We start from the raw sequence: 17598 nt of genomic DNA, 5'->3' as shown, positions 1-17598 counted from the left end.
TCAACCGGTTTTATTTCAGGGCAGTTTTCCAAGAAATTTATAAAAGGTTCAATATAAAGAGCAAACAGCAAGGGGGAACAAGGACAGCCTTGTCTCGTCCCCCTTGCTATTACGATATTCCCTGAAAGCCTACCCGAAATACGTATAGCAGCACTTGGGTGAGCGTATAGTGTCTGAATGGCAGTAATGAAGTCTTGCGGAATTCCCTTCCATGCTAAGACTGCCCACAGGAATCTCCACGAGACCCTGTCGAACGCTTTTTCTGCGTCTAACAGGGCGACAGCGAGAGGGGAGTTGGTAGCCTGTGGCTAGTCCAGCATGGAGAGAATCCTTTTTTAAGTGATCCGTCGTATCTCTATGTTTAATGAACCCATGCTGTATTTTTGATACCAAGCTCGGCATAAAGTCATTAAGCCTATTGGCAAGTAGCTTCGAATAGATCTTGCTAGCTGTATTAAGTAACGAGATTGGTCTGTAAGACCCCATTTCAGTGTCTTTTTTCCCTTTCTTTTTAAAAACCACAATGGTTGCTTCTGACCAAGAATCAGGAGAATTACCTAAAAAGGCTTACTGACACACTTCTAATAGTTCACTTTTAAGTATATTCTTAAAAGTTCGGTAAAATTCGAGTGGGATATTATCGGGACCCATAGCTTTACCGAGAGCCAGACCTAGTAAAGCTGACTCAACTTCTTCCCAAACTATAAGAGCAGATAATAGCACTTTTTGTATATCAAGCAGTACATTAGAGTCTAGGGGCCTCATTTATGAAAAGTGATGCATCGCTGCGTGAAAACAGCGATGCGTCACTTTTCACTGCGCACTCCTTGCGACATTCCTGATGCGTCATATTTAATGTATGACGCATCATGTCGCAAGGAGTTACAGATACGTGAGTATTTCTGACGTATCTGTAAGCGCAAAAGTGGCGCATTGCTGGAGTGTGTCACAAAAGTGACGCAACTCCAGCAATGCGTCCTTTCACATGGGGAAAGCCCCATGTGAAAGGGCTTGTGTCAGTATTACGCATGCTCTGAGGCAGGCGCAAGATTTTGACGCAACAGCGTCCTAAAAGTGATGCAGTGAAATCTCATAGATTTCACTGCGTCATTATCAATCAATCAATCAGTGACACTTATAGAGCGCGCTACATACCCGTAGGGTCTCAAGGCGCTGGGGGGGGGGAGCCGCTACTGCTCGAACAGCCAGGTCTTCAGCTTCTTCCTGAAGGAGAGGTGGTCTTGGGTCAGGCGCAGGTCGGGAGGGAGGGAGTTCCAGGTCTTGGCGGCCAGGTAGGAGAAGGACCTTCCTCCTGTAGTCGCTCTTCGGATGCGGGGGACGGCGGCGAGGGCGTGGTTGGCTGATCGGAGGTTATTACGAGGCTTTTTGCGGGGGAACGCCCCCTCTGCATACATTATACCTGACGCAGGTATAATGTGGCGCAGGGGTTTAAAAAGTGACGCATCTACCTAGATGCGTCACAACAAGGCGCATTTTTTACACAGCTGGTGCGTCACAAAAAGTGACACACCGGCGGTGCAAAACTGACGCAAGGCCTTCATAAATAAGGCCCTATTCTTTCAAAAATTCTCCCTCATCCTGTACCGGTGGCTCTGCCAATGTCGGACTATACAGAGATTGGTAGAATCTATGAAAGGCTTCTAAAACACCCTCCTTAGTTTCTTGCAGCACTCCATTTAAATCAGAAATTTTAGCAATATCATTGAAAGCTGCTTTCTGTCTTAATCTTGTAGCCAAGATTCTGCCTGTTTTTTCGCTAAATTCATAAGAGTCTTCCTTATGCTGCATATATTTCAACGCTATTTGATCAGCAATATAAGCGTGAGCTACCACCCTCTTGATAGTAAGATCTCTCTGGGCATTAATTGGATCCAGACCCTGCCTAATCACCTCCGCTAATTTCTGCTCAGCTATTGTGACTGATTCAAAATCCTTTTTGTGTTTAGCCCATATCTTTTTCGGTTTGGTATTCGAGAAACTAAGGGTTTCCCCCCTAACTACAGATTTGAAAGTATCCCAAACAACTTCATTTGAAGCTGTTCCTTTATTAAATTTAAAAAACTCCTGAATTATCTTAGTCATGAATTGATGATACTCATCATCCAATAGTAAGTTCCTTTTGAAAGACCAGGCTTGGTTGCCTTCTTTTAGCTGAGGGCCTAAACTGAGATCAATTATTAGAGGAGTATGGTCAGAAACAATTTTAGGCTGGATCTCAATGTTGAGCATTCCTAAAAGTGATGATGAGACAAAAAAATAATCTAACCGAACAAATTTAGTATGAGGGGAAGAGAAAAAAGTAAAACCTGGGTCGTCAGCGTGTAATAAATTCCAAACATCATAGAGCCCATGATCTAGGCACAAACCACGTAGTGACGTAAATACTTGCTTCTTCCTTCCTAAATATACCCTATTTTTTCTTAAATCCATCTGAGCATCCATATGGATACTGAAATCGCCACACATCACCATCGGTTGGGCCACTGTGCCAATTCTATATTCAAAAAATTCATGAGCTCGGCATCATCCAAATTTGAACCATAAACATTACAAAGAGTGAATCTGTAATGACCAATATTAAATTCACTTATTACCCAGCGTCCCCATTTGTCTTCTGAACATTTTATACAGACACCCAGGCCCCGTTTCATGAGGATGGCCACCTATCTCTTAACCCGGGTTTGTTTAGAGCAAGCCACCAGCTCTAACCCTATACTTTTCAGACACCCCCTATTAGCCCATGAAATATGGTTTTCCTTCAGACATAATAAATCAATATGTAACAACTGAACAATTCTAGCTAGTACATGCCTTTTCTTGGGATCACTAAGTCCGCATACATTCAAAGTACAAATCTTTAATTTCCTATCCATTTCCAGAAAAGAAAGAATACATGCCGGAGAAACAATACGGAAAAAAAAGCATAAACTCTTGAAATTTTACAAACCCAAACGCTATTTAGCATCTTTTGAACACAAAGAACCACTTTGAACTGTGTCTTAATTGCTGCTGATTTTTCACCCCCCACACCGACACCCTACACCCACCACCTTGATCCCTCCCCACCCCCCTGTAACCAGTACCCTTCCCACCCACCCCACCCATCCAACCATATGAGGTTTAGGGGCTATCAGTCCCTGCAAATTATGGAGTGCCGTGGTCCCTCCCCCCGGGGTAGAAGAGAAAATATTATCCCTAAAAATCTCTATGTAAAATAAAAGACCCTCTAAACGGAGAGATAAAGGAAAAGCAAAATTAGGACAAAGCCCATCAACATACAGAGAGAGCAGCCAACTACCACTACTGCTACAGCTAATATTAGCTAAGGTCGTCTACTTCTATAGGGACCCCAAAAACTCTTTAGCCTCGATCTCAGAAAAGAAAAATTTTGTCTGACCTTTTACAGTACCTTTAAGCTTTGCAGGATTCTGCAGAAATACAGTGGCCCCGTTATTATGGAAGCTTGATATGAACTGACAGAGATGCCAACTTTTAGAGACTGTTGCCTGGCAAAAATCTGGCCTGACAAAGAAATTACAATATTTGACCAACCCCTTTTTATCTGGCCTAGCTAATGCATATATGGCTTCTCTTGCTAGAAAATTATTGAAACACAATAAGATTGCACTCGGGCGGTCTTCCTCTCCTTGCCGGGGCTTCCTGATGGTGAACAGAAACCTATGGACTCTTTGAATTTCCTTTGACCAGTCCCAAAGAGTCAAATCTGGGAAAGCTTCAGAGAAGAGTTCACATACAAATTTGCGAATGTCGGACCCCTCTTTCTTCTCCAGAACACCTAAGATGCGCAAGTTATTTCTGCGTGCCTGGTTCTCAAGTTCAGTTAATTTATAGCTGAGATCATACCGATGTGCTTTGATAGCGTCCATCTCCACTTTTTGAGCAGCTGCTTCATCCTCTAATGCCGAAATTCTAGCCTCTGCTTCTGTTACTCTAACAAAAGGGGATGATGGACGGAGCGTTTGAGCAAATCAAACTCTCACCCCCAGTCAACTGATCTGGGTTTAATCCATCACCATTCTTTAGCTCACTCAGCCACCCCGGTTCAGACATGGCCATATGCAAATCGGTCTGACCCTGTGCCTCATGGGAACAGTCCAGCCCGAACTGCCAAGCCATGTCTTCCCTGGACCGGAAACAAGCATCCTGGGACCGGTTTCAGATTCATAATCCTCATCAGCCAGGCTATCTTGAACCTAGTGGCCAAGTGAGCAAGGGACTCACGTCTGAGCATACTTTGACAACTTAGGGCGAACAAAGCGAAACAAAAGGGGATGATGGACGGAGCGTTTGAGCAAATCAAACACTCACCCCCAGTCAACTGATCTGGGTTTAATCCATCACCATTCTTTAGCTCACTCAGCCACCCCAGTTCAGACATGGCCATATGCAAATCAGTCTGACCCTGTGCCTCATGGGAACAGTCCAGCCCAAACTGCCAAGCCATGTCTTCCCTGGACCTGAAACAAGCATCCTGGGACCGGTTTCGGATTCATAATCCTCATCAGCCAGGCTATCTTGAATCCAGTGGCCAAGTGAGCAAGGGACTTATGTCTGAGCATACCCTGCCAACTTAGGGCGAACAAGGCAAAACAAAAGGGGATGATGGACGGAGCGTTTGAGCAAATCAAACACTCACCCCCAGTCAACTGATCTGGGTTTAATTCATCACCATTCTTTAGCTCACTCAGCCACCCCAGTTCAGACATGGCCATATGCAAATCAGTCTGACCCTGTGCCTCATGGGAACAGTCCAGCCCGAACTGCCAAGCCATGTCTTCCCTGGACCGGAAACAAGCATCCTGGGACCGGTTTCGGATTCATAATTCTCATCAGCCAGGCTATCTTGAATCCAGTCGCCAAGTGAGCAAGGGACTCACATCTGAGCATACCCTGCCAACTTAGGGCGAACAAAGCGAATCAAAAGGGGATGATGGACGGAGCATTTGAGCAAATCAAACACTCACCCCCAGTCAACTGATCTGGGTTTAATCCATCACCATTTGTTAGCTCACTCAACCACCCCAGTTCAGACATGGCCATTTGTAAATCAGTCTGACCCTGTGCCTCATGGGAACAGTCCAGCCCGAACTGCCAAGCCATGTCTTCCCTGGACCGGAAACAAGCATCCTGGGACGGGTTTCGGATTCATAATCCTCATCAGCCAGGCTATCTTGAATCCAGTGGCCAAGTGAGCAAGGGACTCACGTCTGAGCATACCCTGCCAATTTAGGGCGAACAAAGCGAAACAAAAGGGGATGATGGACAGAGCATTTGAGAAAATCAAACACTCACCCCCAGTCAACTGATCTCGGTTTAATCCATCACCATTCTTTAACTCACTCAGCCACCCCAGTTCAGACATGGCCATATGCAAATCAGTCTGACCCTGTGCCTCATGGGAACAGTCCAGCCCGAACTGCCAAGCCATGGCTTCCCTGGACCGGAAACAAGCACCCTGGGACCGGTTTCGGATTCATAATCCTCATCAACCAGGCTATCTTGAATCCATTGGCCAAGTGAGCAAGGGACTCACGTCTGAGCATACCCTACCAACTTAGGGCGAACAAAGTGAAACAAAAGGGGATGATGGACGGAGCGTTTGAGCAAATCAAACACTCACCCCCAGTCAAATGATCTGGGTTTAATCCATCACCATTCTTTAGCTCACTCAGCCACCCCAGTTCAGACATGGCCATTTGCAAATCAGTCTGACCCTGTGCCTCATGGGAACAGTCCAGCCCGAACTGCCAAGCCATGTCTTCCCTGGACCGGAAACAAGCATCCTTGGACCGGTTTCGGATTCATAATCCTCATCAGCCAGGCTATCTTGAATCCAGTGGCCAAGTGAGCAAGGGACTCACGTCTGAGCATACCCTGCCAACTTAGGGCGAACAAAGCGAAACAAAAGGGGATGATGGACGGAGCGTTTGAGCAAATCAAACACTCTCCCCCAGTCAACTGATCTTGGTTTACTTTAATCCATCACCATTCTTTAGCTCACTCAGCCACCCCAGTTCAGAAATGGCCATATGCAAATCAGTCTGACCCTGTGCCTCATGGGAACAGTCCAGCCCGAACTGCCAAGCCATGTCTTCCTTGGACCGGAAACAAGCATCCTGGGACCGGTTTTGGATTCATAATCCTCATCAGCGAGGCTATCTTGAATCCAGTGGCCAAGTGAGCAAGGGACTCACGTTTGATTATACCCTGCCAACTTAGGGCGAACAAAGCGAAACAAAAGGGGATGATGGACGGAGCGTTTGAGCAAATCAAACACTCACCCCCTGTCAACTGATCTGGGTTTAATCCATCACCATTCTTTAGCTCACTCAGCCACCCCAGTTCAGACATGGCCATATGCGAATCAGTCTGACCTTATGCCTCATGGGAACAATCCAGCCCGAACTGCCAAGCCATGTCTTCCCTGGACTGGGGTGGTGTGGAGTGCAAAAAAACAATGGATTTAGGCCCAGATCTCTGTACTGGGGTGAATGTATGACATTGTTCTGCATTCTGTCCATCAACTGTTGTTTTGCATTTTGTCACCCCGAGTGGGATGGGTATGCTCAGACGTGAATCCCATGCTCTCCGCACCACTGGAGTCAAGCTATCCTGGCTGAAGAGGGGTGAATGTATGACATTGTTCTGCATTCTGTCCATCAACTATTGTTTTTGAAATAGGGAAGGAAGCTGCATGAAAGGCAAGAGTGGTGCACAAAGAAGCAAGAAATGTACAGAAGGAAGCAAGAGAAGTGAGGAAAGAACCAACAGAGGTGCAGAAAGATGCAAGAGGGGTACAGAAAGAGAATTGCAGAAAGAACCAAGAGAGGTGCAGAAAGAGGCAACAGAGGTGCAGAATGAAGCAAGAGAAATGCAGAAAGAGGAAGAAAGATGCAGATAGAGGAAGAAAGAGGCAAGAGAGATACAGAAAGAGGCAAGAGAAATGCAGAAAGGAGCAACAGAGTCACAGAAAGAGGCAAGATGCATGCAGGAAGAGGCAAGAGAGGTACAGAGAAAGGCAATAGAGTTGCAGAAAGAGGCAAGAGAGATACAGAAATTGGGAAGAGAGTTGCCGAAAGAGGCAAAATAGGAGCAGAAAGAGGCAAGAGAGGTGCAGAAAGAGGCAAGAAGGCTGCAGAAAGAGGCAAGAGAAGTGCAGAAAGTAGCAACAGAGGTGCAGAAAGAAGAAAGAGGGGTGCAGAAAGAAGCAAGAGAAGTGCAGAAAGAATGAACAGAGTTGCAGAAAGAGGCAAGAGAGGTGCCGAAAGAGAACTGCAGAAAGAGAAAGAAAGGTGCAAAAAGAGGAAAAAAGGCGCAGAAAGAAACAAGACAAGAGCAGAAAGAGGCAAGAGAGGCACAGAAAGAAGCAAGAGGTTTGCGCACCTTTAGTACCAATTTAACACTAACATTTAGCAGTAAGTAACAGGTGACCAATCAAACTTTGCGATGGGCCTTCCATCATGCTGTAATATATGTTACTGCATTTTTCGTAACGTTTGAGCGTTTGTGTTAGAAACAAGGTTTTTTTTGTTCAGATCTTCAGATTACTTGGCAGATGATGGATTATGTGGCAAATACAGAAAATGTATAATTATGCAAAAATCATCAAGGCCGAACAGTCGCATAAGTCCAGTGGCCCTGCTCATAACTCTAACTAGGTCCAAAAGTGATCCTCTGTGGTTGCTTCTTTTTTGTGTCACTTTGAGTTTATAGTTTACCTCCTATAAAAAGTGAATGACTAAACCTGAGATTACCACTCCAATACAGAGTACCATACCACATAATTACTCTCCATAGCAGATAATCTCACTCCACATAATTCCTGTACACTAAACACCACATCATTTCACTGCAGAACATTCCACATAATTCCTCTTCACACAGCGTACATCCTCTCCACAAAACATTAGTAAAAAATGTTTACATTTACAATGCCAATAGCTCTAACTCTCGCAAATGGGAGACCTATTGCATTGCAAAGGCTTGTTTAACTAGCAGTCGTGTTTGCAGAGTGATGGAGAAAGGGGGCTTGGCCACCAACCATCGCTCAGGAATTTCACAGTTTAGTACTTACAGGAGGTACCAGTAGGTCTTCTTGACCCCCAAAGTCCCTCAGGAGTAATGTGGACTTCATCCCCCAACCAGTAGTGTGCCAGGGGGTGCATTTGCAGAGTAGTGGAGAAGACCTCTTAGCAATCCCACTGTTTGGGACTTACAGCAGGTAACAGGGGGGTAGTTGGCCCCCAAGGATGTCTTTGTGGGCCAACTACTCCTCCTTTTGCCTCAATTTAGTCCCACACAACAGGATTACTGAGTTCTGATAGGAGGCCATGCCCCATTGCCCACTACTCTACAAATACGCTTCCTGGCACGTTCTTGGTTGGGGGATGAAGTCCCCTTTGCAGCTGGGGGTCCTTAGGGGCTAACTAGCCTCCCTGTTACCTTCTGTAAGCCCCACACAGTGGGATTGCTGAGAGGTGGTCCCAGGCCATGCCCTCTTTCTACACAGCTCTGCAAGCACACCTCCTGGTGCACTTCTGCTTGGGCAATGAAGTCCACTTTAGTCCTGAAGTCCTCAGGACACAAGGAGGCCTCATCGACCCACCAGCAGTGCACCAAGAGGCATATTTGCAAAGTGCTGTATAAAGGTGCCTGGCCTCCTACCACCTCTCAGCAATCCCACTGTGTGGGGCTTACTGGAGTTACCTGGTGGGCTAGTTGGCCCCTAAGGACCCTCACCAGTGAAGGGGGCTTAATTCCCTAACCCAGAGTGCTCCAGGAGGCTCGTTTGCAGAGTTGAGCAGGAAGGGTAAGGGGCCCCCGGCAAAATTCTGGTTTCCTTTTATTTTTATGTTAGGAAGGGGGCTTTGTGGCCCTTTTCCCTGACCCTTTTGGGCCCCAGGGATCCCATCCCCAGGGGGCCCGAGCCAATAAAAAAAAGGGAAAGGGAGGGAGGCGCACAGCCTGCCCAGACTGATTACAGCCCGGGAACCCCATCCCCTGGGGCTAGGCATTTGTTTTAAACATTTTTAAAGGGGAGGGGGCCCCTGCCCAGGCTGATTTTGGCCCCGGAGACCTCAATCCCCGGGCCGGGCAAAATCTTTTTTTATGGAGGGGGGGGGGGGGCACCATGGCCATCTTTCACTAGGCCAGTTTTGGCACTGGCTATCCCAATCCCTTGGCCCCCCTCCAAAATATATTTTGGAGGGGGGCCACATTGCCTCCCTCCTGAGGCAAACTTTGGCCTTGGGGACCCCACCCCCAGCGCCATGCCTTGTTTTTTTATAATTTAAAAAGGGAGGAAGGCCGAATGGCCCCCTCCAAGGCCATTTTTGGCCCCAGGGACTCCATCCCCAGCACATGAGCATGACATTGGGGACTTCGGTGGAAGCCCCAAAGCCCCTGCGGTCCCTCCTGCGGGAGCCGGCATTACTTTTGGACAGAGGGAGCTGCAAACACGCAGCTCCCTTTCCCCAAAAGCAATTCTGCTTTGCTTCATGAAAGCAAGAGCAGTTTTCCTGCTCTTGCTTCCATGAAGCAAAGCAGAAGTTTGCCTTTGGCATTGTAGGAGCAGTGCTACCGCCCTGTCATAACAAACTGCAATGTCCAGGGGGTGGGCACCCAGGGACATTGCTGGAGTCGGCCCTGGGCGATGGTGGTCCACAAGGCCAAAGAGGGCTCCTGGAGGTGGGGGGCTGTGGGACTCCCCTCTCATTAGGTTTAAAGCCCCTGAGACGTGATGGTCCCCAGAGCCGGGGCCACAACTTACCCAGCATGTTAATTAATTAATGCCCCGGGGAGGTGGTTGTCCCTGGGGCAGTGTGGGGGCAGGAGTCCCCCACACTTCATTAAATAAATTAGGGAGGTGCCTGTGGGGTCCCCACGAGATTTGTGGACCATATGGGAATCCCACCCAAAAAAATGTAAAAAGCTGTTTGGCCCTCGAGGTCCCTGCGGGACCCCATGAGCAGGCCTAGGGGCTCAGGGTGTTTCTACACTACCCCCTTTTTTTTTTCATGTGACTCAGTTTAACCGAGTCACAAGATGGCTGCCAACACTTCCTGGTTGGAACTATTGGCAGATTGCAAGGCTCAAGTTCAGGAGGTTTCCCGGATCCTTCGCGTCCATATAAAGATATATGTAAATATTAAAATTTCTCAAAAACTACAGAACGGATTTACACCATATCACAAAACGGCCACTTTCTGAACCAAGAGCTATATTTTTGCCAAATTTGGTGTAATTCCATTCAGCAGTTCGGGCTGTAGCCTTGTCTAAACTTTCCTATGGAAATTAACATGGAGAAAGCGGGTTTTGGGACCCCCTTTTTTATTGGCCCGCTTGACGAATCACCCGAAACTTTCAATACAGGAGCTGACCTGAGCGCCCCATTAGTTTTGAAAATTTTCCAAAGATTCGTCAAAAGGCGCCAGAAATATTGGAAATCAAAAAACGCTTTCCCTATGGAAACTAGGTCCTAACTATAACTACCTACTGGCAACCACCAGTAGGTATTTTTTATATATTATATATGTATACCGCTGAAGAATAGCATCCCATATGGCGAGCTATTAAGAGCTCACCATAATTGCAGCACAGACATAGACTTTGAGAGGGAAAAGGAAACAATGATTGGACGTTTCCAACAACGGGGTTACCCCTCTAAAGTACTAACTAGGGCCCAACATAAAGTAGGGACAGTCACACATGAGGAAGCTTTGTTTAAAATATCGTCAAGCATGGCTAAAAAAGAACAACTGTCCATTGGAAACACACCACATACCCCCCGCATGATTACCAACTTCAGTAGAGGGTCACAAACACTGGAAAAGATAATGAAAGTACACTGGAATTTGCTGGTGGCAGACCCAATTATTGGGGCACATGTGGGAGGGAAACCCCAGATTACATATCGCAGAGCGAGGTCCCTGAAGGACAAATTAGTACACAGTTACCCTCAGGAAATAGTCAAAACAAACTGGCTGAGACCCACTGGTTTTACCACCTGTGGGAGCTGCAAAGCGGACCGAAATGGGAAAAATTGCAAAGAATACACGATAGGAACGGGCCAAAAGAAACTGATCAAGCAGCAGATTAACTGCAATAGCGAATTCACTGTCTACCTACTGGAGTATCCTTGTGGCCTCCAGTATGTAGGCAGTTCGAAACATCAATTAAAAGGAAGAATTTTGCAACACCTCCACGCAATTTCGAACAAGGATTTTAATTATCCTATGGCTCGACATTATGCGGAAAAACATAATGGCAACAATGCAAGTCTAAAGTTCTGTGGAATTGATAGGGTCCCCAAGCACATATGGGGTGGTGACCGGGAGACGCGTCTAAGAGTTCTTGAGTCCAAACATATTATAGACATAGACAGCAAAATCCTGAGGGGCCTTAATTGTGGGGAGGAAATGTCCTCACATATTGGAACCTGAAGGAGAAACAATTCAGTAGGACTAACTGGAAGTATGAGATATAAGTTTCTGCACGAGTGCTGAAATAGTTTTTAAACACACACCTTTTTTAACAATACACTGGGCAGAGCATATGTAAGGAATATGCAGGCTATAAAATCCGTATAGGGATATGTCTAACTTACACAATTGTGTCGACATAGAAGGGCAGGCTTGCCCTACTTATATATCCTGCATGGTTATTCCATGGTAAACCCAGTGTATCTCCGGATAGGGGGTAGATATATCACTATCATTATTTGTTTATTTTTGCAAATTTTTCGTTATTGAAATAAGAAAATAGGAACTTCTGCACTTTATTTCCCTTCCCATGCACTTTTCATGATATTGCACTCGTATAATAAAGGACCACCTATTGAAATGCGCAAGCGCGGTTTGTTTATCGTAGGCTAGCAAGGGAGCTCCTGTTGCTACAGACAAAATGTTGAGATGTAAAATGTTTATGTGGTAATCAATTAACGGAATTCTGCTTTATCATACTATTTTTCATATAATACCATTCGGCTATGTCATGTATGAATTAAGATGATTCATGAGCAGGTACTAATATATTCTTTATGTAATTGCTTTACAAAAATTATGAATGAATTAATGTGTGACATACGTACCTTGCAATCCTCTGGAAATATATGTAATGTAAATTATCATGTCGAGCTGACAAAACCGTCTTATTGTATAGATTAGGGATCCGAATGGTAGCTTCTTTTACCATTTGAACTACATTGCCCAGAAGTCCTAGCCGTTACTGATTAGCACCGAGAACGAAATTCTCGATCCATGGCACCTAAACAGAATGAACTATAATTTTCTTTCCTTCTTTTTCTAATATGTCTAGAATAATACTGTACAATGATGTAAAATTGTTATGTGTATGGTTTAAGTTACATGTGCAAAAAACAATCGTATTTTTATCATGTCTATTTCACAGAAGAAGGACTTAAATAAGTTCTGTGTCAAAATGGTGGCTACTTGATAAAGGCTTCACGCCGAAACGTGTCGTCTTTGTTTAGAGAGTGCACATTAAACATTAATTGTGCCTGGACCTATCTGGTGTGCCGTTTTTCCTTGGATACCGAAAAGTGGAGGTGATTGGGGAATTGCGAGATATATATATATATATATATATATATATATATATATATATATATATATATATATATATTATTTCCATTTAAAAAGAAATGTTAGTTTCTATTTTTGAATATGTGTTTCAAGGGTTACATTACAGTGAAAGGAGGTCTGTCACTCTGTCACAAGGATGGTGTCATCAGTGATGTCATGAGTGATGTCACTGACCATTTCATGAGTGATGTAATATGTGACGTCATCAGCAGTGCATTGCACGCGCAAGTTATAGTGAGTCCAACTAACTATAACGTGGGAATTTCAATGGTTTTATGTCAGTAAAATTTCCAGCTAACTATAAGTGGTGTGAAACCTATGTTTTTTTCTGTGAATTTAATAGGTTTTTTAAATGCTAATTCCTAACTATAACTGGTGTGAAACCTATGGTTTTTTCAGTGAATTTCAAAGGTTTTTTAAATGCTAATTCCTAACTATAAGTCTCAGTTTATATGTAAGACTGTTAGCGCTCTAGTTGTTCTTTAGAACACTCTGGGACATTCTGTCTATTTCACAGAAGAAGGACTTAAATATGTTCTGTGTCAAAATGGTGGCTACTTGATAAAGGCTTCACGCCGAAACGTGTCGTCTTTGTTTAGAGAGTGCACATTAGACATTAATTGTGCCTGGACCTATCTGGTGTGCCGTTTTTCCTTGGATACCGAAAAGTGGAGGTGATTGGGGAATTGCGAGTTATATATATATATATATATATATATTATCTCCATTTAAAAAAAAATGTTAGTTTCTATTTTTGAATATGTGTTTCAAGGGTTACATTACAGTGAAAGGAGGTCTGTCACTCTGTCACAAGGATGGTGTCATCAGTGATGTCATGAGTGATGTCACTGACCATTTCATGAGTGATGTAATATGTGACGTCATCAGCAGTGCATTGCACGCGCAAGTTATAGTGAGTCCAACTAACTATAACGTGGGAATTTCAATGGTTTTATGTCAGTAAAATTTCCCGCTAACTATAAGTGGTGTGAAACCTATGGTTTTTTCTGTGAATTTAATAGGTTTTTTAAATGCTAATTCCTAACTATAACTGGTGTGAAACCTATGGTTTTTTCAGTGAATTTCAAAGGTTTTTTAAATGCTAATTCCTAACTATAAGTCTCAGTTTATATGTAAGACTGTTAGCGCTCTAGTTGTTCTTTAGAACACTCTGGGACATTCTGTCATTGGGCTATATTTGGGCTACATCTGGCTGATATTTGGGCTACATTTGTTTTTTTTGTCTCTGGTGGCCATCTTTGGGCTACATTGGGCTACATTGGGCTACACTTGGGCTCTAACATATATATAGCCCAATGTAGGCCAATATATATTTTTTTCAAAGTTAATTTTCATAAAAACCACTTGAGCATATATCTTGAGACATAGCAAAGGCACATCAAGCTACCAGTCCCTACAATTTTGCCAATTTTTTTTAAAAATTTATTTATTTATTTATTTATTTGCCTTGGAGCGCTCCCGGTGCGCGCCCCAGAAAGCGTAGTTTTATGAAGCGCCCCGGGGCGCACACCGGGGAGCGTCCCGTAAGCGCCAATATCGCGAACGAAAACATAATCGTGACGTATCGCGTCGCCGCGTCCGCGTGATACGCACGGCCTAAGTGCACCCGGAAGCACTCGAGCGAATACGATTGCGCAACGTAGGTGTCCGACGCGCTTATGCGACACGCCCCTGGGCGCCCCCCGGGGCGCGTAGCGTAAGCGCGTCGGGTCATGTGACCTGAAAATAACACTTTTCATTGGTTAATAACAGTTTTTTTTCACAAGTAGGGAAACACCCCACCCATTTCCCTCACAACCTGTTTGCTTTTGCTGAGACAACACCTCTTGTCTGTTCCTGCAAAAAAGTCTAAGTAAACCATGTCTGGTTCCCAGAACTCTTCCCAGGACCAGTCCTCGGACTCTTCGGATGGATTCCGGCCTGAGGCCCCCCACAGAGAAAAGTGAAGGACCACTTCATATGGAAGTTTTTCTCTTTTCCAGAGGGGGAGAAAAAATGCAATGCAGCCAAAGACACCTGTAAAATTTGTGACACTGTCCTATCACGTGGGGATCCCACCCGGAAGTATAGTTTCGGGAATGCTACTTTAATCAGGCATGTTGAGAGGAGGCACCCGATTAATTATGCACGGGAGAGCACCAGGGCCCTGGCTCGCAATCCACCACCCGATGGCCCCTCCACTTCCACCGGAGCTTCAACACCATCGGTGAGAGGAAGACCAGCAGTGATGATCCCAAATATTCAGCCAGTTTTTACAAATATTACAATTCGTTGTAAGCAGTGTGACCAACTGCTCTGTTATGGGGAGCAGAGCATTGAGCTGATTGTTAGAAAGAGGGAGGAACACCGCTGCGCCCCTCAGCCCTAATTTTTCCCCTTTTTTTTTGCTCCTGTTGAGCAGTTTTGCATTCCCTAGTTTTGTTTTTGTTCTGAAAAAAATACCCCAAAAATTTAAAAACATTCGTAAAAAGTAAAAGAAAATTTAAAAACTAAAAAAGAAGAAAAAAACCAGTTCTTTTTAGAACTACCTCCAAGTCTCCAAAAAGAGCTATATTCCTTACATATTGTGTTGTTCTTTTTTTCAATGAATGTGTACTGCATAACTGTTTGGATGAAATGACTGAATGAAAGGGAGAAAGAGACTGATGGAACAAATGACAGAAGGGGAGTGAGTAAAGGTGAGTTGATTACAGTGAGGAATGCAAGGTGAGTGAGGGTGAGTGAAGGGGGAGTGACAGAGTGAGAGGATAGAGGGAGTGAGGGTGAGACAGAAGGAATGAGGGACGAGGAGTGAGAAAGTGAGAGGACAGAGGGAATGAGAGAAGGAGTGAGTGAAGTGGAGTAAGGTGAGTGAGAGAAGAGGAGTTAATGAGGGAGCGAATGGAGGGAAGAGAGGGGAAGGGAAGTAAAGCAGGGGGACTGAAAGAAGGTGAGTGTGGGAGTGGAGTGAGAGGAAAACAACAATTTAAGGGGCAGATTTACAAGCCCCTTGCGCCACCTTTGCGTCACGTTTAACATGAGAAAAGTGACACACAAGTGGCGCAAGTGGCTTGTAAATCTGCCCCTAAGTCTCTACATGTAGGTACTTAATCCAAAAAAAAACAACAAAAAGATTTTTTTTTAAAAACAGCTACATTTTTTTGAAACTGTCATTCTTTTTTCTCCATGGTATGCAAATTTGTTTTGCCCCGCGGGGCTCTTTTTTGGCCCCCACATCAAACCTAGGGGGTCAGGGGGGGTCTACTCTGCCCCCTTTTGGTCATTTCCCCCTTTGTTTTTGCCACCTCTTGTGTCTCGATTTTACCGAGACACAAGATGGCGGCCGCTCCGGACTGTTTCGAATGTTTACAGACACCCGAGAGCCAATCAGCCTTCCGTGCGCACCTCGCGTGGCGCGCACAGTACGCGCCCCGGTGCGCGTACCGGGGCGCGCCTATAGATATATATATTTCTTTGAACCTAAATTACTCAAAAACCACTGGAGCACATATCTTGAGACATAGCAAAGGCACATCGGGCTACCAGTCCCTACAATTTTGCCAAGTTTGGTGGAAATCCATTCAGCCGTTCGGGCTAAAAGTGAGTTCGACCGCCCTATGGAAATTAACATGGGGAAAACACGTTTTGGGACCCCCCTTTTATCTCGGCCCCCGCTTCACGAATCGCCCCCAAACTTTCTAACTAACTATAACTACCTACTGGCGACCGCCAGTAGGTAATATATATATAAAGTCAAAGTTTGTAAGCAGTTGCTCACCGTGCCTTCCCCAGCCACTTCATGGCGGCGGTCCGTGATGAGACAGGCAGCCTCAGACAAATGCACCAAAGCCGTCTCACACTCGAAGCCGGACAACAATCACGGACACAGAATCTGCTGCAGTAAACCTCAGTTTAATTTCGGGTCTAATGGCAAGTAGCACTCAACGCGTTACAGGAACACTCCCTTGTTCACGAATGCCTGTTTTCGAATTGCTTTCTTTTTTATACAACCACGTGATTACAATGGAACAAAAAATGAAGAAAGACTGGCACTGACCTTAATTAACAAAATAAACATTCTCTATAGCTCTTAATTACATTTCTAATATATCATTTTCTATTTTATGATAGCACTGTGCCTATGCTCATTCTCGCTAACTTGTTTGATTTGATAATATTGTGTGACTAATGACATTCAGAATGCATTTTCGTAAGTCATACTCCCAATTTAAGACAGTTCTATTGCCAAAAGGCGTACTTTAAAGGTATTGAACCCATGTGGGTAATTAATAATGTCTTTTGAAATACACTTGCTGAAAATTGAAATCATTGTTGTAAACATGTTCTGCGTTAATGACGCCCAAGTGGGCAGGAGCATAATAAATGGCTTTACAATAGAATCTTCAAGTTTAGAAATGTTTCAGTCTTCAGCTCAGTCAAATAATATCTAAAAAATAAAATAAATATGTGTGTCACCTCAAAGAAAAACAACTACGAACAATAATAAAACATTTACATAAAAACACAATAGGCTTACGGCACAAAGATTATTGTTTGTGAAACTAGGAAATGCATTCTCGAGAATTCAATTATCAAACACAGTCTTTGCTAGAATCATTCCAGGTGTACGGCTAATTCCTCATCAAGGTTATGGCCTAATGGGGTCATTGTTTTATACTGAATGATGAGCTTGGACTCAAGTCTCCGTAGTTCTTTAAGTCTATCCCCACCTCTCACATCCATTTTAACAAAGTCAAGTACCGCAAAACTCAGCAAGTTTGTGTTTTGTTCGTGGTGGCTTTGGAAGTGGCGTGCCATTGGGTACGCTTTGTCCATATTTTTTATAGCACGTTAGTGTTCTAAAACACGAATTTTGGCCTTGTGGATGGTATTCCCAATGTAGGCTAATCCGCATGGACAGAACAGCGCATACACAGCGTACTCCGTGTTACAT

The sequence above is a fragment of the Lissotriton vulgaris genome, chromosome 3_1, assembly GCF_964263255.1.
Source record: "Lissotriton vulgaris chromosome 3_1, aLisVul1.2, whole genome shotgun sequence".
NCBI lineage: Eukaryota > Metazoa > Chordata > Amphibia > Caudata > Salamandridae > Lissotriton > Lissotriton vulgaris.
This window is presented reverse-complemented; position numbering follows the sequence as displayed.